Source organism: Taudactylus pleione, unplaced genomic scaffold, assembly GCF_031769625.1.
Source record: "Taudactylus pleione unplaced genomic scaffold, aTauple2 ptg000510l, whole genome shotgun sequence".
NCBI classification, from domain to species: domain Eukaryota; kingdom Metazoa; phylum Chordata; class Amphibia; order Anura; family Myobatrachidae; genus Taudactylus; species Taudactylus pleione.
Window position 1 is genome coordinate 2291504 of NW_028284912.1, and position 23770 is coordinate 2315273.

Below are 23770 nucleotides of genomic sequence, written 5' to 3' on the forward strand. Positions count from 1 at the left end.
TTGCATACTGTACACTCCAACATCGATGCAACATCGGTTGCACTATCAACATTTGCGGCAGCCTAGGGTCTGCTCCAGCTATACTCTCCTCTAATCCAACTAACCATGGCCTCTGTGTATTTGTAATTCGGAAATGGTGCAGTTCCCCCAGACACGCCCATGACACTCCCCTAGCACACCCATGAAATGCCCCCTTTTTGCAATCACTTTAGGTCACCTCCCAGTCTCCACCCCGATACACCCTGGATTCTCAAACTCCTTCTGAAGTGTTAGTGATGCCGTACGTAATTGCGAGTAGCATAGGACACTTGGGTTTGTACGTGCGCAGTACGGGTTCCGTGGACTTTTTCGCTTATGCGCCCTAGCAAAACATCGCTCAACTGCGGGAACATCGGAATGGCGTCCATCGCTGAGTCAGGCTATGTGGCTAAATTCCTGGGATCATCCAAAGTTTTAAAGAGTTGTCCCTGGTAATGTCCCAAAGTTTCAATGTTGACCAACTGCGGAATAACAATTCTTCATTGTTTCCCTCATTGATGTATCACTAAATCTTATTTTTTAGGCTTAATAAACTGATACATATTGAAAGGATCATTTAAAATGCAAACATTATGTTCCTATCAAGTTAAAATAATATATAACATAAGAGGTTTGTAGCACTGCAAGAACTAGCTGTTGTGCCTGGCGGTGCCAGGGTCATTGCTAATGTTATGTCACTGACTCTATGGGGTCAATTCAAATAACTCGCATACGATGGGCCTAGTTGCTGTTGTAATGATGTCGAAATGGCCGCAACGGCAGCCAAATGGTCCCCCACGCTGCCCGAACTTGTCCCGGACTTGCTGATTTTTTAATTTTAACTGTTGGTATTTAGGCCTATTCATCAGCACTAACATAAAGGGCCTGATTCAGAGCCGGACGCAATTAGCGCTCGCTCGTCCAGAAAATAGGGGTGGCTATTCAAATGAACCGTTCGCTGTTTGCGGTCTGTTCACGCCTCTAGGTCTGAACGAGCGAACAAAACTTGCGGTCGTTTTTTGGGAAACTACGCCCCCTGGCCGCTCGCATCCTATGTCATGTCCGCTATTTATTAGATTAATCGAGTACATCGACCAGGGTATGAGCTGCTCGCTATTCTTGTGGTTTTGCTACCACAATTTTGCGAGCAGTTCTGGCTATAAAATAACCCAGTGACGTGGTCAATGACGCTGCTGTTTTAATTATGCACACCCATAAAACGCCCGTTTTGACCTTTAAGCACGCCTGCGATCGGATCTCCACTCCCCGTTTTCAAGCACCTTCCCCTGTTACCACCCACATACGCCTCTTTCTGTCACTCAAATTATCAGGCATTCGCTATTTTGCGAGCACATGAATTTCGACCGCACTGACTGGTTCGTGCATGCGTATAACGATCCGTACGCATGCGCAGTTGGGCAAACATCGCTCGGAGCGAACGAGCGGCCGCTTACGAGCGGCTCTGAATCAGGCCCAAAGTTTTTAAGGACATTTTCCATAATTATAGTTATTTTAGTATTCATGAAGAGACTTTAACACAGGATATATCACTGATATCTTCTGGTTATAAGTCCATCTGCGTTAATTTCCACACTCCCCATACATTAGTACACTAGTATGGGGATATGGAAATTAGGCTATTCATCAAATCCCGAAAATTATGTATTTTCGGAATATGATGGAGTTACTATCCGCCACTGTGAAGTGGGGTACAGCGGGTTACACTTACCTGTGTCAGCATGTGCAGGTCCCCCAGCATGTTCCTCCGGCGCTCTGGTCCCTCCTCTGGTTCCAGAGGCTGCTCAGACACTGTGTTCTCCCAGCAGAACACAACCATGCTCTGGTTTTAGAGATGTAACAGCGCATGCGTAGCACAGATTCCAGCCGCGGTAAGTTAGTGTAGATAGGGCCCTAACTGTGTGGAGTTTGTATATTCTCCCTGTGCTTGCGTGGGTTTCCTCCGGGTTCTCCGGTTTCCTCCCACACTCCAAAAATATACTGGTAGGTTAATTGGCTCCTAACAAAATTACCCATATTGGGCCTGATTCAGACCCACTCGCGAGCGGCTGTCCGCTCGCAAGTGGGTCGATGGTCTGCACTGAGCATGCGCACGACGGAGGGAGCTCCGTCGTGCGCATGCGCCAGACACGACGAGCGAAGGACTTTCCTTCGCTCGTTGTGTCCGATCAAAGGGGGCGTGCTGTCAATGTTGATTGACAGCACGCCCCCTTTGGTGGGCGTGCCGAGGGCGTGCCTCCCTGACGGGGGCGTTCCCACCGGAACGCCTCCCGTCAGAAGCCGGCCCACTGACATCACTAGTGATGTCAGTGGGAGTGATTTTGGCTCTGATAGAGCCAAAATCACTCCGGAGCTTGCGGTTGAAAACCTCAACCGCAGGCTCCGGCTCGCAATTTCGATGGTCGCGATGGTCACGACCATCGCGGCCATCAAAATGCACGCTCGTATAGCCTGTGGGTGGTGACCCACAGCTATACGAGCGTCCAGGAGGACGCTCCATGAAAATGGAGCCCGGCCCTCATGCAGAGCGTGCGCTCTGCTCAGAGCGTACGGCTCTGAATGAGGGCCATTGTGTGTATGTGCGTGTGCATGTGGTAGGGAATATAGATTGTAAGCTCCACTGGGGCAGGGACTGATGTGAATGGCCGAATATTCTCTGTAAAAGCGCTGCGGAATATGTGTGCGCTATATAAATAACTGGTAATAAATAAATAATAAATAAATAAATAACTATCTATTTCCCGAAAAGCTGTCATTTTTGCGATGACAGCTTTTCAGGAAATAGATAGTTATGGAGAGGAGGAATGATGAATTCCTCCAGTAATTAGGTAGCACTCCATGCGAGTTCTAAAACTAATTACCTCCATCGAATTTTAAGTTATGATGAATAGGCCCCATAGTACTCCATGAAATATAGAGAGTAAGAAGAATTATACTGTGTAGGTGGGCAATACTGAAAAATAGGGACAGCAAGTTTCAAACACAGATCTCTATAACATGGGAAAGTTAGTAACTAGGCACAACGCGGTCTGCTTTTTTTTTTACCTTCTCACAATGAGAACACACAGCAGCATTATAGAGATGTACGTTCCTCACGCTATCTGACAGCAAATACTTTCCAGCAACACCTACTATTCTCTGCTTAAAAGGCTAATCACAAAGCAATTTTCTGCAGCAGGATCCGGTCAGTAATTGTGCAAGGAAAATTCTTGCTGATATAATTATTCTCCATTCAGCTAAAGTAATTCCATTAATTGTATTCTACAGCTTTACCCTTTTTATACAATGTCACATTTATACCCTGCTGAATTTCACTTATAATAACTGTACTGTATATGGCTCACTGCAAAGCAGCGGAACATTGTATGGCTACAGACAATTATGTTATACGTTAGCACTTTGAAATTCACTCATTGCTAAAGGGGTTCTCTCTTATTGAGTTACACGTGCCCTCCTGCAACTTTTACTTACACATAGCTGTTCCTTCCAGCTGCTAGCAGCGTTCTCTGCTTTTCAGCCTTGTCTTTGTATTATCACACACAGGGCCTGGTTCAGAGATGGACGGAATTGCACAGCCGCACGCTGTGCAATTCCATCCATTTAAAACACCTCCTTTCTGCATCTGCGTGATCCCAGCGCTGCAACAGAGGTCGCAGCCTGGGGGTCACCATTGTGAAAATAACGACCATCGGTCGCGATTGTTGTGCCTTCAGCCATGCTGCCAGGAGTCAAAGAGTCTCGCAGCCTTACCAGGTCCATGGCACCCACGCAGATCCTGGCCTCGTCCCTCCCGGAAAATGGGGACTAAACGCCCCCGTTTCCAGGAACGCTGCAAGGGAACGCCACCGCTCCACCTCCAAAACGCTGCAGCCTGTCAATCAGAGGCTGCGAGCGAACTAACAGACGGAGTGCTGCACATGCTCAGTACACCTCTTGTGTATGCGAAGTCCTCCCACCATCGGAGATGTGCGCTAACCATCGGGTTAGCATATATCTCTGAGTAAGGCCCACAGTTGTCTGTTTTCATTGACCTGGGTTTCTGCACATGATTGGTATTGTGACATAGTCAGATTAGGGGGTCCCTCTCCTGGGTAGAGGACTCCTTCCTTACACACACAGCAGCTAGGAAATAGTACGCCAGACTGGATTCGAGTACAAGCTGGTCGGTGCCAGTCTTTATTGTGCAAAGCAGAAATAACATAAAGAAATCATAAATGGAAATCCTAGCCCTGTCGGGGCTCTAACTTTACAGGTGGTTCCCTCACTACAAGAACCTGGCAGGGCCTAATGCCCTCACCAGCAACAAGGCACAGCACAGTACTCACAAATAGGTTTTTCAAGTGTCTCTGAGCAAACTCCCTGCCTGCTCTCCCAGGTGAGACAATCAGCCCTAAACACACTAGGCTTATATTGGCCACTCTCAGGTGGAAACCCTAACAAGCCTGTTACCAGGCTGCGAGAACCAAAACCTGGAGTGGCCGTGGGTGGAGCCCTCCCTCTCCTCTCACCCACAACCCCCAGGTCCCAAACCGGCTTTTCAAAAAGCCGAAACTCAAGCCTGCTACACTGCAGACTTTCTCCTGGGGGTTTAAAACACATAAGACAGGAATCTGGGACAAATGTACCTGCCACAGACCACTTTACCAGTGATCCTATCACAGTATGTGGATAGGGTTCCAATGCAGAGAGCACAGATGGTCTAGTAACATAAGCAATGCTGCCTGATGATATACTACAGCAATAGAAAGAACTGGCGAGAGCCAAACAGAAAACTTGATGTAAAAAGAAAACCAACAACTCAATATTTAGCATTAACCATAAAAAATACAAATAAAATAGTGACATTTCCAGAATAATCCATACTTGCATGCCTTTGATGTGATTGTGAAAGAAGCATCCACTGTATGCACACAGCGCTGAAGAGGGTGTGTACTGCTCCAACTTTGAGGCATAAAATTGACATATGTCCAACTGTAAATGAGACCCAAAGCATTTACATTTGTGATAGAAAGAGGCACTTAGGGATAAGGATCCTATAGTTTCTCAGTGATAGACCCCATCCCTACACGAGCACACACTTGATAATTATGAAAAATTACTTTTTCATAATTATAGCTTCGTACACATTCAAGAGCTGTCCATACTTCCGGGACGAGCAACTTTAAAGAATTTAAGACAAAAATTCAGTCTGTGTTCAGGTTATACCCTCGTAGTGAACAACAATGGTCAAAATTTTAGCGGGACATTTCAAAGGTTCTGCCCTTAGAGAAGCGAACTCTTGGCCCTGTTGGTCAGTAACGGCCTAGAACTTGCCTGTTGAGAGGCTACGGGGAGGATGACTTAAAAATAGAACAGGCTTGGTTGCCTAAACAAGGATGTCTAATTACCACTCTAGGGAGTACCAGCTTGCCACACATTATAAATGGGATGAATATTCTGCTAAATTGTCCCAAAGAGTTGATTATGGCCAAGAATTACACGCTAGTACATGGTCAGAGAAGCGGGACCTGTAAAAAGCCATCAGCCTTCTTCAGGTCAACAGAGGTTTACTACCATCAACTGAGAAGTTGGAAAGGTTAGAATAGTTAATCAGAGGACAATAACCCTACCTCCAAAGGCCATGAACATCATCTGGTCCAAGACTAAGATTGGGCCACGCAGACAGAATTATGATGCCATCATTGAAAGGAGTGAGGGGGACTGATCAGATCAATTTGCCATTGCCAGATCACTAATGACAGTGGAAAAGGGGAGGGTACCTGTTCAGATTCCGAATCCTCACAACTATCCTATCAAATTAACTGGTACCGTACTAAACAGTGGCTAAAATGTTTCAAATTATATTCCAAGACATAGTGGGCACAGACTAAATAGGCAGGTGTCAGGTGTAGTCCATACTAGTGATGATGAAGTACTTCATTACCTGACACCTGGGTGCAGAACAGAGTCCAAAGAGCACCATCTCTGGTAAGGACAAGTACTGCAGTTTAAATAACAGGAGCCCTGGTGGCCCCTGGTGGTGGGGAAACAAACTGCCAGGAAACAAAGCAAAACAGGCTAAAGGGGCCTATCCATTAGCAGATGTTTATCTGAGCAATGAAAGACAAAAGCTAACCCTTGAAATTTCCGGTGACTGTGCTGAACGATATCTGTCATGTACATGACAGATTTTGGCAAACGACGAACGATGAACGATATCACATGACATCATTCAGAGAGTGGATTTTTTTCTCTGCAGTGCTCTGTAACTGCTGCTAATATCTTTCAGCGTTCATTGTTTACTGCATATAAACTGCCAGATAATTCTAATATCTGGCAGCGATATGAGATAATTGACTAACACGTTGGAGAGATGAAAGATTCAATTTATCGGCCGCGGGAGTGCGCATCTGTCATCGTTCAGGGCCTATCCATAGCATATAAATTGAACAATTGAACAATATATCGTTCTATCGTTCAATTTATCTGCTAATGGATAGGCCCTTAACAAGGTTAGTACTGCAGTAACTAGGTTAGCAGGTATCCTTGTTACCAGGATTGCTGGGTCATCAATGTTTTTTGGATCAATGTTTCTTGCAATGTTACTGGATTTAATCTATGCATTGGACTTGTGTTTCTGTGAGCTCCTGTGTCCCGCCTTGCCAAGTATTTGGCCCTTGTCAAAGTTGCTCAGATCCTTACGTTTGCCCATTTTTCCTGTTTCCAATACATCAACTTCAAGAACTGACTGTTCACTTGCTGCCTAATATATCTCACCCCTAGACAGGTGCCATTGTAATGACATAATCAATGTTATTCACTTCAACTATCAGTGGTTTTAATGTTATGGCTGATCAGTGTATACAATTTATGCCAATTATTCATATACACATTAGAGTCCATTTAGTCTGAACCAATTAAGCTACCAGTATGATTCTGGAGTTTGGGAGGAACCCAGAGCTCCCAGAGAACAACATACAGACCATGCACAGGTGCAGAACTGTGTGGAACCTGTCCTGACTGCCATATGATAGAGCAAGGTGGTAATCCAATATGGAGGAATATGCAGCAATTTAAAAATGGAAGGAGGCAGAAAGCTGGTTGTATTAGAAGAACACTTAGGCAACGCGGATATTAATTAGGTCAGAATTACCCTTCAACTGCTTTTACCCTTAAATAAACGCAAGCCAAAAGCAAATCTATGCAACTTGCTACAGGAACAGGATACCAGAAATGTCACTGTAGCAAATACGAGGACAGATGATGGAAAATCAGGTAGCGTAATCCGACAATAACGCTGAAGTATAGATCTGACAGAGCAATAAACTGTACGTTGGGATGCTGTCAGCGCTGATGAACCGCAGAAGTTGCAGTGCATACTTACAACAGGCAAAAGAAAAGAAAAAAAATCTTCAAACTTGGAAAAGATTAAATTCAGCAACACTAAGTAGTGATTTAAGACATTTTGTTCTCTTTGGAAGGAAAACAATAAGAAAAGAATGGCCGATCCGGCGTCTGATGCCTTGATGTAAAACCACTCATGTTGTGATGATATGTGTAATATATTAAACCTTTTCAACAGTGACAGTATTAACTGTTCTGTGACATTTTCAAGTGCTACCGATGACATAAAAACTGAGAGATAAATGAAGGAGAGGGCTGAAAACACAGCAGTGTGAATATTAAAACCGCAGAAACACAAGGTCCACGAAATTACACCAGCCCAGAAACTCTTTTCCTAATATAAATGCTATTTTGGTTTATAAGCACCAACGGTTTCTAATTTAACAGAGAAGAGAAAGGAGCATTTATATAGGAAGTGAATGGAGGAGAGATGTGGATCTGAGCTAGGTGGCACCCCGTGGGATCCGTAAATGTAACCAGAACAATTAAACGGGACATGTGGAAGGGGTGAAGGGGATTGGACGGGGTAAAAAAAAAAGAGTAGTTATGTACCCTCTGATTATATAAAGGGTACTGCTATTACGGAGTCATTTATCATTTAAATTGGTTCTCCAAAGTAATGGCCCAGCATGACTTCTGTCAACATTCCACAAGACACTGATACCAAAGGGCCTGTTTATTCATAGGCCCCTTACCCCACTGATAAAGCCATTATTTACTGTGGAGCAGAGCAAGATTATCACCTTGTAGGGATCTAGGCAAGTTACTGGTTTGGGGCCCCCCAACCCCAGCTTTGAGCTGTACCAGCAAAAAAAATATATATTTTCCACAATAGTGGGTACTGTTGGTTTTGTTTTAAAGTTTAAAAATAGATAAATGTATTTTTTTTAAAAAGAGAGTATTTTTAAAAAATTGTATACGGAAAAATGCTTTATTCAAGGAGCAAAGCATATAAAAAAAAGTATATATATATATACTGTATATTTTTATTTTATTATTTTAATCTGTTAACAGAATAGATATTATGGTGGTAAAAGTGTCATCATAATACTTGTGCTATTGCCATATATGAGTGGTGGTTGGAGATGTATGTAAAAAATATATCAAATCTAGAGCCCTGGGCCAGAAAGAGCATTGGTTCCCCTCCCCCCCCCCCCCCCACAATTTTTCAAATAGGGACATAAGACACAACCTAAAAAGGACCGTGGCCTCATTGGGCAGGTGCATGACAAGTATGATTTGTCCAATACGATGATGAAGGGTTATTGATCCCTTTGTACCACTGTTATCCAGGTGTCACTGCCAAATTCAGTGTGAATCCAATGGCTGCAGTGATGATACAGGTTAGTTATGTAGAGGTGATGGGTTGGAGTCCCGGATATGCCAGTATTTTGAAATGTGTATGTTCAATAAAAGAGGATGTGACTGACAGTGCTTGGGGAGGTGGCCAGATGGAGGGGGAGTAGGCCAGGGAGGAGATAGGGGCGGCCAGGAGATGCCGCGTAAAAAGAAGAGGAAGCTACAAGTGAGAATGATTATAAACAGAAAATTGTCAGGTGCTGCCAAACAGCGCCCCCTGTCCTGTGGTGCCCTGTGCCACGTCACATGTTGCACCACCCTAGTTACGGCCCTGCATATGAGTATAAGTGGGGGCCATCAATTTTCCCTGTTAACTGTTGACCTTAATAAAATTGCCGGAGTCCACAGCGCCAGCTACGCTTTCTTCTCTTACCTGCAGTGCTGTCGTCATGTGGTAGCTCTACGTACCTCTTTACACTGGCGCTGACGTCAGCATCAGTGCAGAGAACCACAGAGGAGCCGCCTGTCTGCCTGCCACTTCAGCAGCACTGTGGGAGTCTGTCCCCGCAACGCTGCCGGGCCAGCACCTGGAACAGGTTGGTGCAGCCCCGTTTGCAGATAAGGACCGTTAAAAAAAAGATACTGTACCGGCCAAAACGGGCTCCTAGAATTGTGGGGCCCTGGGCAGCTGCCCAGTGTGCCCACACATAAAGATGGCCCTGGCACCACCTACACACACACTACTCCTCTGCCCTCGGAGATCCCACTCAGCCCATACACATTGTACCTGAATCTGAGTTGCACATGCAATGCCAATGTTCACCGTACAGCGGATGCATTGCATGCATGTGTACGCACACACCCATATTTGCACGGTATCAGAGCATAGTGAAAATGTACTGGGCATATCTGGGTGGTGACTGGCCCTAGCCCCCTCCACCCCCCTCAGCCAGCTCTAACCTTCTCCCAGGGCCGGATTGAGGGCCACATGGGCCTGGAGCTGAAAATGACCAAGGGCCTATTATGAGAAGCAGAGGAGGTGTGACCAGTGCTGTGTGGGTGTGGCCACTGCCATGTGGGTGTGTACACCCCTATACTCTCAGCCCCAAAGTCTCCCTAAATATGTAAAAGAAAAAAATGCTTCATTTTGTGAGGTAAATAGAATAGAATTTTACTACTTATGATCTATGGCTGAGCGTGTGGAGAGCAGATGGCCAGTCAACATCATGTTGTCAGGACAATGGGCCTATTTTTATGTGGAGGCCTGGAGCTGTAGCTCCATCCGCCCCATTGTTAATCTGGCCCTGCCTTCCCCCCCCCAGCCCCCTGTGCAGTCAGCTCCAATCCACCTCTCCCCCCTCGGTATGCAGTCGGGATGCCGACGGTCTAAATCCCGACCGTTGGCATCCCGACTGTCTAATCCCAGCAAGGGCCTAATGACAGGCGTCGAAATCCCGATGCCTGTCATTTTACCTATGCCGGGAGCCTGGCGCCCGGCATCCCGATCGAAGGAAAGCCGGGCGGCGGCCGTGAACAGCTGCGGGGGGGGAGGGTTAGGTTAGGGGGTCCCGGGGGGGACTTAGGGTTAGGCAGCCCCTTGGGAGGATTAGGGTCAGGCTAGGGGAAGGGGAGGTTAGGGTTAGGCATCCCCAGGGGGAGGTTAGGGTTATGCATCTCCCGGGGGACTTAGGTTTAGGCAGCGGGGTTAGGCACTTGGGGGGGGGGAGGTTAGGGTTAGGCACCCCTAAGGGAGGGTTAGAGGAGGTTAGGTTAGTTTGTACTCACCTTAGCTGCTGTCGGGATCTTCACCTCTGCCGGGCTTCCGCTGTCGGGATGTGAATCGCCAGCCATGCGGCCGGTGGTAAATCATATCGATTCCCCCCCTCAGCCCTGTGCACAGCTCCAATTCCCCACCCCCATCCCTGCAGTTGCCGCCGCCAGCACTTACTCCTCTGTTTGGCTGCGTGTGGGTAGCTTGAAGCTGTACACTAGTGCTGCCCGATCGTAGCTCAGCTCTGATGGCGGCGGCGTGTGTGGGTGGGTGAAGGGCGGCTGTCGACCACTGTAGGGACCGACCTTGGACGGAAATGGGCAGGCAATGTGAGGGCGGTGGGCGGGCAAGCCGGGCAACAACATTTTGGCTAACTGGGCTAATGGGTGGTCCTGTGCACCCCCCAGTTTCGCCTATGACTGGGTGGTAGCTATTTAGATGCACGGAGGCATCCATCTTATGGGCGTTACCACTTAACTGGGCCATTGTAGTAAGACTGATCGGGTGCAGGTCACTGATTGAAAGGGTTTTTATTGATTACATTATTGAGGGATCTAGGCAAATACGAAGGACAGAGTAGCTTTATATTTACACCATATTTACCTTTGGATGACTGCTTTGTCCTCCCAACCACAGGGGCACGGCTGGAGGAGGAACAAGGTGAAAAGGGGACATCACATCATATATTCATTTATTTATTTATTCTAGATGGTATATTGTCCCTGACAAAACCCATGCTGCTTTTTCCCCAGGATTCCATCTTATGTTGGAGGTAGTATGGCCACAGGGGCAAGTTTCTGTATATCTACTGAGAGGGCTGGGCGCGTACAGCAATCTGGGATGATGTCATCTCTCTTATTAATTGGGCAGCATCCATGCAACACCCTCGTGACCCCCTCACCATCGTACTCCTCCTAGTCATCGAGTAAGTTCATTCGCCATCTCTGTATCTGTGCCAAAACCCAACTGGCAAAACTCAGGAGTAACCCTGCTCCACCTGCTCTATCTGCGGTCATTATCAAGACATGGTTTGTTGCTTTAATGGACTAGGCTGTATTTCCAGTCTCCATCAGGACACAGTGAAATCTTTCCATAAAAACCAGATCCCCTGGTATCTCTACCGTAATTCAGCAATACCGAGCTCTCTCTGAACTTTTTAGGTTTCTTGTTTCAATGTTTTCTTAACTTTATAAACTTTTTCTTTTTTTTAGATTTTTATTTTATTTTATTTTTCTCTTATTCTTCTTTGAGTCTATGGGGGAAATCTCACCGGAATTGTGCCAATGCCTGTATCTCAGAGGCTATTACATTTCCCCCTATGTCTTCTTTTTTCCCGTTTACCCCGCGATGACCTCATATTCCCATGCGCTGTCTGACTCTCTCCCACTGCTCTTATTTTTTTCCTCTCTTTCCCCCTCATGCCCCCCCTCCTCTTATTATCCCAATATCCATATTCCTCCTCTCCCCATCTACTGTACTTGATAAGTCACTGACAAATTTAGTACTTTTCTTTTTATATTAGGATGATGCTCTTGCACTTAATAAGCATTCGTTTCCAGTCCCCTAGATCATGTTACTTGATACTTAGGGGTAAATTTACTAAAGTGAGAGTTTTTAGAAGTGAGTGTTAAAAGTGATGTTGCCCATAGCAACCAGTCAGCTTCTACTTAACATTTAACTAGCACCTTTTAGAAGATAAGAGCTAGAATCTGATTGGTTGCTATGGGCAACATCACTTTTAAAACTCACTTCTAAAAACTCTCACTTTAGTAAATTTACCCCTTATTTGCTTGTTGGCCTTGCCTCTGTTGATTTTTGGGCCTTCTGCTCCAAATGTTGTATCTCTGGTTTCTCATTTGCGCTCGTCGCCATTTCCTCCTATTTGTATGGTTTTTATATTACTCTGCGACCAAAAATAAAATTAAACATAAAAGAAAATCTTATTTTCCCGTTGTGGCCCCTATAACCTGGATATGGTCACCCCGTCGTGCGCACTGCGCAGATAATAATTTGTCTAAGAACCACTACACACTATGGATCAGTAAAATTGTTATCGATCGTCCAAATAAACCAGAACAAACAGCAACACAGTTGGAAGGCACAGTGGGCCTAATTCACAGATGTACGTAAATTCGATTTATTTACGTACCTCTGAGTAATGCCGAAGCCGGTGGCTGCGTCCGTGGACTTTGCTTTGCTGGCAGCAGCAGCGTGATGTTACTCAGACGTCCGATGTTCACGCAGTTGATCCGATGCTGCGTCTACGTTTTTACTTAAGATGCCTCAAAAGGATGCGTACAAAAACGCAGCGGCCGTGCTGCAGCGTCCATCTCTGAATCAGCCGCGGTATTCTTAGCGCCAAGCGATATATATAAAACTGACTCAAGGCAACGTAACATAACGTTACACTATAGTAACATTTTATGCTAATCACTCCGGCTTTGCTAATTTCTTTTTTCCTTTATTTGTTTCGGGAAAAATTGGCAAATTCAACAATTTTTTATTTTTTTCCACCAAAACAAAATGAAGAGCACGGCCGCCCTGAGTGGAGGGAAGGAATGAATTGCGCGAGGAGGGGGGCGAGTGTCTGCTGACTGGAACACATGCCCTGAAGCTTCACTGAAAACATTATTAGTTACATATCAGAGAGACTGATTTAAGAGAGGAGACGTTTCCAGTGGGAGGTCATAATTTATTAACAGTGATACAAACCATATTTATAAAGCTGAATGGAGAGACGTGTTCTGCACAGATGGGCTGCAGGAAACAAAAGGATGATGTGGGGGCGGCCTGGCAACACTAAGCAGACGCCGAGAAAGACGCTGAAATGTATCAGGAATGTTCCTCCATGGGGTGGTCTGAGCACAACTGAACGTACTGTACATCACATCGCTGAACAGATCGCTCTGAACTCACTGAAGACGGGTACACACTTGAAGGTTTTTTAAACGATTTGTCGTTTTCCGATGGATCGGAAAAAAAAAATCGTTCAAATCGTCCAGTGTGTACGCACTACATGCACTCCCGCGGCGGCGTCCGTGGCATCCTCAGATCTGCCGTACATGCTACTCAATCTGAGGATGTGACTGACGACCCCATGCAGTTGGTTGCGGCGGGGGAACGACATATTGTGCGGTCATTCACCAGATCGTGTGGTGTGTACGGACCGCGTGATAATGTCGTCCGTCGCATCTGCCGTTGGCCGGGTACACAAGTCGTCTAGTGTGTACCCGGCTTTACGGTCATGGCGTTATCCATCTTCTATAACAGGGGTGGCCAAACTTGGTCCTCGAGATCTACCAACAGTTCACGTTTTCCAGGTCACCCAGCAGGTGCACCGGTGTAGTCATTACTCACTTTGAAAGATCCACAGGTGGAGCTAATTATTTCACTTGTGATTCTGTGAGGAGACCTGGAAAACGTGAACTGTTGGTAGACATCGAGGACCGAATTTGGCCACCCCTGTTCTATAACATATTCAGCAGTCTGGGTTAAGAAGGGTATTCTATTCAGGCCTATCAGACCCTGTAACAGTGGAGCATTCAATTTAATTTCCTATCACAGCATGCCGTAATCGTGGAATCTACGTACCGGGTTCCACAACGCTGGTGACGGGCAGCGGATGGGAGGTCCCCGGCGTTCGCTGCTGTAAGTCTCACCCGGCTCTTCCTTCTCTGGAGTCGCCCGTGGGACAGCTGCAGCTATTTCCTGGCCTCCTCCACATTGCGGCTGCAGCTCCCATGTGGCCACGCGGGCTGTTCAGTAATAGTTTTAAAGGGCCACACACACCTCCAGGTGACGTCACAGGAGGCGCCAAATTCAAGCCTCCTCCTATATAAGGAAGTCCCTGGTTACACTCCAGTCCCAGGTTATAGGCTCCCAAACCTTACTCCAGTGTTCTCACCTGTGATATTGCTGCTCGTTCGTGACCTAACTCCGTCTCCACCCTGGTACTGCGCTTGGTATTCCGGTTTTGACCCCTGGCTATTCACTGTGATCTGCATACGTCTGCTCCCCTGGTACCGGCTTGTCCGTTTGGTTCTGACCTGGCTTTTTAGGCTACGCTGTACATCTTCATCGTACTCTACTCCTATCCAGGGAAAATTAGCACCTGTATTAGGGAACCTAGTCTGAGGGCTGCGACCTGCGTGTCAGACACAGCAAGTCCAAACCTCCTTGCGGGTGTCCTTGGTGAATCCCGGCGGCATGTAAGACTCCGCGCCTCAGTCTTAGTTCTCATCGAATACGAAATACGGGTTAGCATCCACTATCCGTGAGTTGTAACATTTCCCTACCATAGGCACACAAGGGCTGATTCTGATTGGCTGTATTTGCGGCATACCTGCCAACAAACTGGCTGCCTCCTCAGTCAGGTCAGCATAGTGGGAGGAGGGGGGCGTGGCGAGAAGGCGTGACTGCGCGATCTCGGCATTGCGGCCCTGCTACACAATGCTGAGATTGCTGGCATTGTGCAGCAAGGAGCAGTCATCGGCTCCCCCAGACCTCCCACGTGTATTGCATAAGTGGATACCTGCGGGGGGGGTTAGTGCGGCCGGCCAGGAGACTTGCCCACTCTACCCGGTGGGCAAGAGCGCCAACCGATTTTCGGGAGCCTCCCGGCTGTTCTGGGAGAGTAGGCAAGTATGATTTTATATCATACATTTAATTTAATCCTGTGCAGGATTTTTTACCCCTCTTTCCCCCAACCCACTGAATTTTGAAGTATGATTTGTGGGCAGCTGCGGAAGCCAGATATATTACCTTACGTGACTGCCAGTATGCATTCCACTAATGCGGGGGTCCGTGTATGTGCTAGTGGGAACATGGAGCAGCCCCATGCTAGGTGCAAGAGATCCGTCAGAAACAGGCGTCACTTCCCAGTCCGCACGACTCAGAATCACATGGAGCATTTAATACACGTCCACGACACTCCGATGGCGCTCCGACAAGTCTGGGTGGTTGCTTGCGCTTGCATTGTCTCCACACAGTTCCCGCCATATACACGAAGTTGCATAAATTCACATCCGTGCATGCCCTGTATGCAGAAACTTGCCATTTGCGTCCGGGAGACTCAGAATCAGCCCCACTATGACCAGTGTGGAAATCTATGGTGAACAAATAGACTTCACCTAGATAGTTCCCTGGTGGGATCTGAACTCAGGACCCCGAGGCACTAATTCCAACTCCTGTGTCGTCCCAGCCTGGAGTTCTCGCCTACAATCAGCACATCATTCTATACATGCACATATACTGTATGTACCCAGGTTACCAGAATATTTTCTCACACTCTGACTACAGGAGAATATTCAGGACTTAAAAATTTGTTTTTACAAGGAAAGATGAATAATGATTTGCATTTTAATTAGAAATAGAAGATGTTACGGGTCATTTACTAAAGTGGACCGCAGTGCAGAGCGGTAACCTAGAGCAACCTATCAGACATGGGATTTAATTGTCTGATCTATTGCAGATTTATGCCCCAATAGCGTGCGAACACTACATCTCCTACTCTGCTATTCTATAAGAATGCCCGGGGCCTGTTTTGGCTTCTATGCACTTGCATTGATAAGGTAGATGGTCAGTGGCGGGCTGGGCCAGGGGGCAGGGTGCCATGTGCCCCCCGGGCCGCAGCGACATGGGGGCCGCGGGCCGGTGCAGTCTGTGTCACTGTGACACAGACTGCACCGCGTGTGTAGCGCTGACCGGACGGAGTTCGGTCAGCGCTACACTGACAAACACACAGCTGCCGCCGGCTCCGGCAGCTGTGTGCTTGTTTAGATCAGCAGCCAATGAGAGTCTGTCAGACTCTCATTAGCTGCTGCTGCGCTCACTGCGGGAGCCGCTCCATCTTCCGGCTCCCGCAGTGGGCAATGGGAGAGGCGTCATGACGTCATATGATGTCTCTCCCATAATGCAGAGCGGCCCGGCCTGGGAGGACAGACGGATGGCGGTGGCGGGAGCGGGGATTCAGGTGTTTTTTTTATTTTGTTTTTTATATTACGTGTGTCTACTGGGGGGTGTGTCTGGCACTAGTGGGGGCACTATAAAGGGGGGACTACTACTACTGGGGGCACTACAAGGGGGGTGGGGGACTACTACTACTGGGGGCACTACAAGGGGGAGGGGACTACTACTGGGGACTACTACTACTGGGGGCACTATAAGGGGACTACTAATACTACTACTGGGGACACTACAAGGGGGGGGCTACTACTACTACTGAGGACACTACAAGGGGGGGACTACTACTGGGGGCACTACAGGGGGGGACTACTACTACTGGGGGCACTACAAGGGGGGGACTACTACTAATGGGGGCACTACAAAGGGGGGGACTACTACTACTGGGGGCACTACAAGGGGGGACTACTACTACTGGGGGCACTACAAGGGGGGGACTACTACTACTGGGGGCACTACAAGGGGGGGACTACTACTGGGGGCACTACAAGAGGGTCTACTACTACTGGGGGCACTACAAGGGGGGTACTACTACTACTGGGGGCACTACAAAGGGGGGGACTACTGCTAGGGGCACTACAAGGGGAGAGGACTACTACTAGGGGCACTGAATAGGGGGGAGGGGACTACTACTAGGGGAACTACATAGGGGGAGTGGACTACCACTGGGGGCACTGGATCGAGGGACCACTGCTCTATGTAAAGGGCAATACTGGGGGTACTGCATAGGGGGGAGACTAAAACTGGGGCCACTATTTAAGGGGCATTGCATAAGGGTTACCACTATTGGGGGCACTGCATGGGGGGTGGACTGCTACTGGGGGCACTATATAAGGGGCACTGCATAGGGGGATCACTACTGGGGGCACTACTGGAGGCCTGCATAAGGGTGTTCTCTCCTGTGGCACACGGGGGCACTGCATATGGGCACTACGACAGGGGGCTGCCCTAATCTTTATTTTTACCTTACATTAATCCCATATGGACCCGCCTCCTCCATGGAACACTTGGGGGGGGGGCAGCGCCGTAGCACGCATATTCTTCAGGCACCCTGGCTACATGCTACTCCTCTGCCAGGGCCGCCTGCTTGCATTTGCCCCCCAGGCTAAAAGTTGCCAGCCAGCCCCTGTAGATGGTGCAGGTAGCGGTGGCACTGCCACCATCGCACAGGGTTTGGAGGGTATGGGCCCTATCTCATTTCTGGGCCCCATAGCCGCTGCACCCTCTGCAGTAGTTCCGCTACATAAGTGAATTAATCTCTTCTAACCCCTTCAGTGCTAAGTATGACTGAGACTCAGAATATACTTTCTAAGCGGTCAGGACAAGTCCTACTAGTCCTCAGTAGGCTGCTGCAGGAGTATCATGTAATAAAAACATGCAAGACAGAACATGGCAAAATAATGAAGACATTGTGGGGCCTATTCATCAACACTGAAATAACGGTTTTAAGGACATTTTCCTTAATTACCCTTTTTATTAGTATTCATGAAGACACTTAACACAGGAGATATCACTGATATCTCCTGCTTTAGTCCGCCTGCGTTAATTTCCACACTCCCCATACATTAGTACATTAGTACTGGGATATGGAAATTAGGCTATTCATCTAATTATGAAAATTATGTATTTTCGGAATTTGATGGTGTTACTCTACGCCACTCTGAGGTGGCTTATAGCGGGTTACACTTACCTGCTGTCAGCTGGGCAGGTCCTCCGCCACATCCCTCCGTCGCTCTGGTCCATTCCTAGGCTCTGGCTGCTGCTCTGTGTTCTCACAGCATTGCGGCTGTGAGAACAAAATAAAGTTTGGAAAAAAAACAAAACTTCAGCCCCCTCTGCCTGTCCGTGCTGTCTGCTGCAGACCGGGGCCGGGCGGGAGGTCGGGATCCGCGGCGACTGCCGGCCAGGTAAGTGAAGGGGGGAAGAGGGGGGGGTGTAATCTGTGCTGCGCATGCGCCGCTTTTGTGAACGTAACAGCACATGCGCAGCACTGATTCCAGCTGCGGTAAGTTAGTGTAGATGGGGAAAAGTATCTATTTCCCGAAAAGCTGTCATCGGAAAAATGACAGCTTTTCGGAATAGATAGTTATGGGGAGGAGGAATGATGAATTCCTCCGGTAATTAGGTAGAACTCCATGCGAATTCTAAACCTAATTACCTACAGAGAATTTTTAGTTATAATGAATAGGCCCCTGTGTCTGTGCGTGATGACGTTATTTAGAGTTCAAGGTTTTTCTTACTGCACTAAAGAAAATAGTACAGAGCCAAGGGATGGGAGGGGACACTTTCATGTCTCCCCCATTCTGGCAGAAACTCACAGGTACACTTATTTGAGGAGTCCCCTCTTTCAAACTCAATAGTTACTGTCTCATGACTATATATAACTATAATTGGAAATGAGCGGTTCAATTTTGGCTCAGATCTTCCCACCAAGGCCAGTATTCAATTTGAGGCGGATTGAGGCCTGTTTTGATTTTACTCCGTATTCGATTAGGAAGACTTTTCGACCAAGCGGAAAGTCAATACAATGTAATAAGCGAAAAAGTTTTGCCTATGAATGGGAGGCGGAAAAAAGTGCAGAATTGGGGTTTTGGGGTGCAATGTTGCGGGAACCCCCGTGCAGCCTTCAGACAGTCCCCCAATGGTAAACTGTGTAAAAAAAATTAAAAAAACACTTTGAATTTGGGGCGAAAAAAAAAATGTTTGGGACATAGTTAAAAACTAGCGAACTAAACTCTGGGGGGGTCCCCACGTATGCCCCAGGTGTTTTTTTTCAAAAAAATACTCCTGAATACTATTCTTCACCACGTACAGAAAAATGCTATTTAGCAGCTATTGAGCCCGTTTAAAAACCCCAAATACCTTCAGCAAGCCAAATCGGGGGGTACCATAGCTAACCCCCATGTCAGAGCATCTTTTGGGGGGTGTCGGGCTGATTTCCCCAAATCTGACAGTACTTTCCACCTGTCCCGTTTTTGCGTACTTCCATATTGAATACGGGGTGAAGCGGGCACGGCCGCGATACTTTTCCGCCTACAAAAGACGCGATGTAGGCGAAAAGTCTGGGAGGCGGAAGAGTATTGCGGATCCGCTCTAATTGAATACGGCTCCAAGTTTGGATCATAGGATGAGGAAAAACGACATCTTTCACGGACAACTGTGCCGTGATGTCGTGAAAGTTAATGTGTTGCCTTGTTCTCAGATTCGAGCTTGGTGGTAAGATCCGATTCAAAACCAAACAGCTCTAATTATAATATAATGACTAATTTAGAGTGTAACTGTGTACAGTGCAGTGACCAATCTAAATACATTTCTGTGTTTCATTTAATATTCTGTAAAAAAGGGGTGTGACCATGAGAACGATTACGCAACCATTGGTCCATGCAATCACTCAGCCCTCCCACCCACAATCAGGTACTGATGAGGCCACCCAGGCCTGGATACTTGGTACATGCGCCCCCTTTTCCAGGAAGGTGACTTGAAGAAGGCTGAGAGAAGTCCTATAGGACAAGTTATTATTATCATTACATTTTATTTATAGGGCGCCACAAGAGGTCCGCAGCGCCGTACATATAAAGGGTACACAGAACATTACATTACAATACAGTAACCAAAATATAAACAGAGCACAAGTAAGAATTAGCAACACAATTCTCCATACACAGTACAGCTGGGAAGGTGAAGACTGTCATAGAAGTGCTAGAGAAGAAGGCTGTGAGACAGTGGGGAGGAGGACCCTGCTCCTAGGAGCTTACAATCTAGGAGACAAGTTGCCTTCTAGCTGTGCCCGTTAGGGCTGGATGATCACATTCCTTTTGACATCTTGAGGCTTCTGTGGTTGCGGAGCCTGTTATATTACCTGACTACATATATTAATCTGTTTGCCCCCTTTTTCCTTGTCCCCATTTTCTTCTCTTAATGTTATCAATAAAATGATGACCAAAATTAAGTTAAGTGGTTATGATGGTTAATAAAGGAATTTTTTCTAACAATGTACAAACCGGCTTCTGCCGTAAGGCCAGTTTCACACCTGCCGGTTTTGGCCGTCCGACCAAGAAACGGGCAGAAGCCGGACAGTGTTTTTCAGGCACTCAGGACCTTATTCAGAGGCGGCCGTACGGTCTACGACCGCACGGCCACCTCGATGTTTTGCCTGGGCGCATGCGCACGAGGGAGCCGGCTCCCTCGAGCGCATGCGTGAGACCCGCTACGACCGACAGCGCCAGTCGTAGCGGGTCTCTTTCCAAAGGGGGCGAGCTCTTTCCAAAGGGAACGCCTGCCGTTTGGGGGAGGCCCCACTGACATCACTAGTGATGTCAGTGGAGAGCTTGCAGCTCTGACAGAGCCGAAAGCTCTCCAGGGCTTACGACAAGTGAGAGCCTACCCTAGGGTCTCGTCGTAAGCCCCGATGGTCGCGATGGTCTCTGACTATCACGACCATCACCCGAGCGGTCGTTGGACCCACAGCCTAACGACCGCAACAGAGGCGGGCGGTCAGGATGCAAGTGGCCGCCCAGTTTCTGAGCGACCGCTTGCATCCTCTGACCGCCTCTGAATGAGGCCCTCAGTGCCTTTCGCAAGCAGCGGCTTTGGGCCGCTTTTAATGTTTTTCATTTATCTACTGGGCATGCGCAGCTGCTGTACAAGCCGGCCGGTGTGTGTGTAAGGAAACATTGTTTCCTATACACCACTGGCGTGCAGGGACGGCACGGGCACGGTATGGCAGCCGTCCTTCTCAGTAGATATTTCCGGCTGTAACCGTGCCATGCCCGAGCCGTGTGAAAGGACCCACCTTGCTTCCCTGCTTAACTATATTTCACACCCGGCAAAAAATGGGCAGCTTTTTGCCGCCCGGTCAAAACCGGCAAGTGTGAGACTGGCCTAAGAGGTTTAGAACCTGAAGAAATAATGACTTCCCGGAGACCCTACTTCAAGTCCCAGTGTGGACAGACATTATTTAATAACAAAAGACAATGATGTACTGCAACCCACAGCAAACCTTCAGATAACCGCTATTAGTGTAGAAAATCCAGATTAATGAGATAAGATCTGATTGCACTGTGTTACTGTATGTCATTGGTCTTGAAACCATGTGATTAAAGATCCCCCATTCATCCCATGTTGTCCTAGCAGCTATCAGTATTACATAGGTGTAAACGTAATGAGGCGCATAAACCTTTATCTGACAGATCAGTCATTGGAATGATTATAAGCAACATAAAAATTAATCTGTATTATTATAACGCACTGCATCTTGTATTTATCCAACAGAGAATCTACTGTTGCTACAGTCTATTTTATCTAAGTCACAAAATATGAATTGCTACTGTACCGTTATTACTCCTTATACAGTGTATGTGTCAATCTGGATGAGAGCGGTGATAATCGCCCTCTGCTACTTAGAAGCTGAGAGATGCAGCAGATTTTCAACTGAAAAACATTAGTCCACAGGAGTTTAAGGAAAATTTTGATATTGTTCATTTAATTTCGATGATTCATTTCCCTCTTACCTACTTTCTGGCTGATCCTGGATCTCTTTGCATGGCCGCGAATGGCGAGTCTTAGGGTACAGCGCATATGCAGATGCAGATGTACCCAATTTTGCATCCCTTCGCCCTACTCTGAGTTGGCCGGATCTGTCATTCCATGAAATGGGCATGGTCGGAGGGAAGTGGGTAGTAAATGAGACTTCTGCGGCATCGTGTAAAAACAGCCACATTGTGTCAGAAATGGAATCAGCCCAATTATTTGTAGTCTTACATTTTTTGTTATGTCAGGCTATGTACCTTTTTGTTTACAACACCTGTAATTAATGCGCTTAAGTGGCCGGCTATACTCTATAATCGCGGGATATTTTGGCCTGAAGAAGATCTACAAGGAAAAGCGCTTACCGCCTGGCGAGGTGGGAACGCTGCAGATCTGGATTTGCCTTCTGTTCGGTTCCGTTTCTAAGAGGTACGCATATTTCTGTTTGCTGCGCACAGAAAGTTTTGCGCTTCCATCTGTAGGCAGATTCGGTCGCAACTAACATTGAGAATAGATTATATTTGGCACACTTCCCAACTTTCATAAAGTACAAACAAGGGACCTGGCCTTACGGGATATGCCCTACCCACAAGCCACACCCCTCTCTCCAGTGAATAGACTTCGCGCGCGTGCACTGCTTAAGCTCATTGGGGGAATTGTATGAAGCCCAGTAGCGGTATCAGCGCACGTTATGTGCGCTGATACCGCTTCTCCCCGATGTATGATCGGGGGTCTGGACGGTAAATGACCTGTCATTATCGGCGCTGCTATCTACAAGATAGCAGCTCCGAGCGGTAGGGTCATGTACGAACGGTCATATCGCATGACCATTCGGCCGGCTGTAGCTGTCGTTATTGACAGCTACAGCCTGGCGCTAGCCTATCCCCACAGCAGGGACAGCGCTGTCCCTGCTGCGGCGGTTGCTGGCTCCAGGCTGCGCATGGGGATCTCGCCATATTTGCGAGATCCCGCGCATGCTCAATGGAGCTGGCCGGGCCTGACACACATCGCATCAGCACTAGGCTGATGCGATGTGGTCTGCAGCGGGTAGCGCCGGAGGGGGGAGTTAACGCTCCCCCTCTCCGGCCGATGAGATGTTCACACATCTCACCGGTAGTGCTTCCTGCTTCGCATCGGTAAAGAGGCGAAGCAGGAAGCATTTTAGCGGCACTTAACATGCCACTATAATACATCTACCCCATTGATATCTACTTCTCGGCTTTTTTGCCCAGTTTACTTATATATGAAACGGTTTGATATTCGGCACTTGTGACGATGCTTCCTCGGTTGTTCACGCAGTAGGGGTTACATTTTGTGGGTTTCTTAACAAAACAATTTTTTAACTTTTATATACTACTCAATTGCAGTGCGCGGGCTCTCTTAAGGACCTCACTAGAACACAAAGAGGTTGAGAGAGCATCTCACAAGAACACAGGGATGCTGAGATAGAAGCTCACTAGAACATCATGAGATAGAAGCTCACTAGAACATCATGCGATAGAAGCTCACTAGAACATCATGAGATAGAAGCTCACTAGAACATCATGAGATAGAAGCTCACTAGAACATCATGAGATAGAAGCTCACTAGAACATCATGAGATAGAAGCTCACTAGAACATCATGAGATAGAAGCTCACTAGAACATCATGAGATAGAAGCTCACTAGAACATCATGAGATAGAAGCTCACTAGAACATCATTGGATAGAAGCTCACTAGAACATCATGAGATAGAAGCTCACTAGAACATCATTGGATAGAAGCTCACTAGAACACCATGAGGATGGTTCACC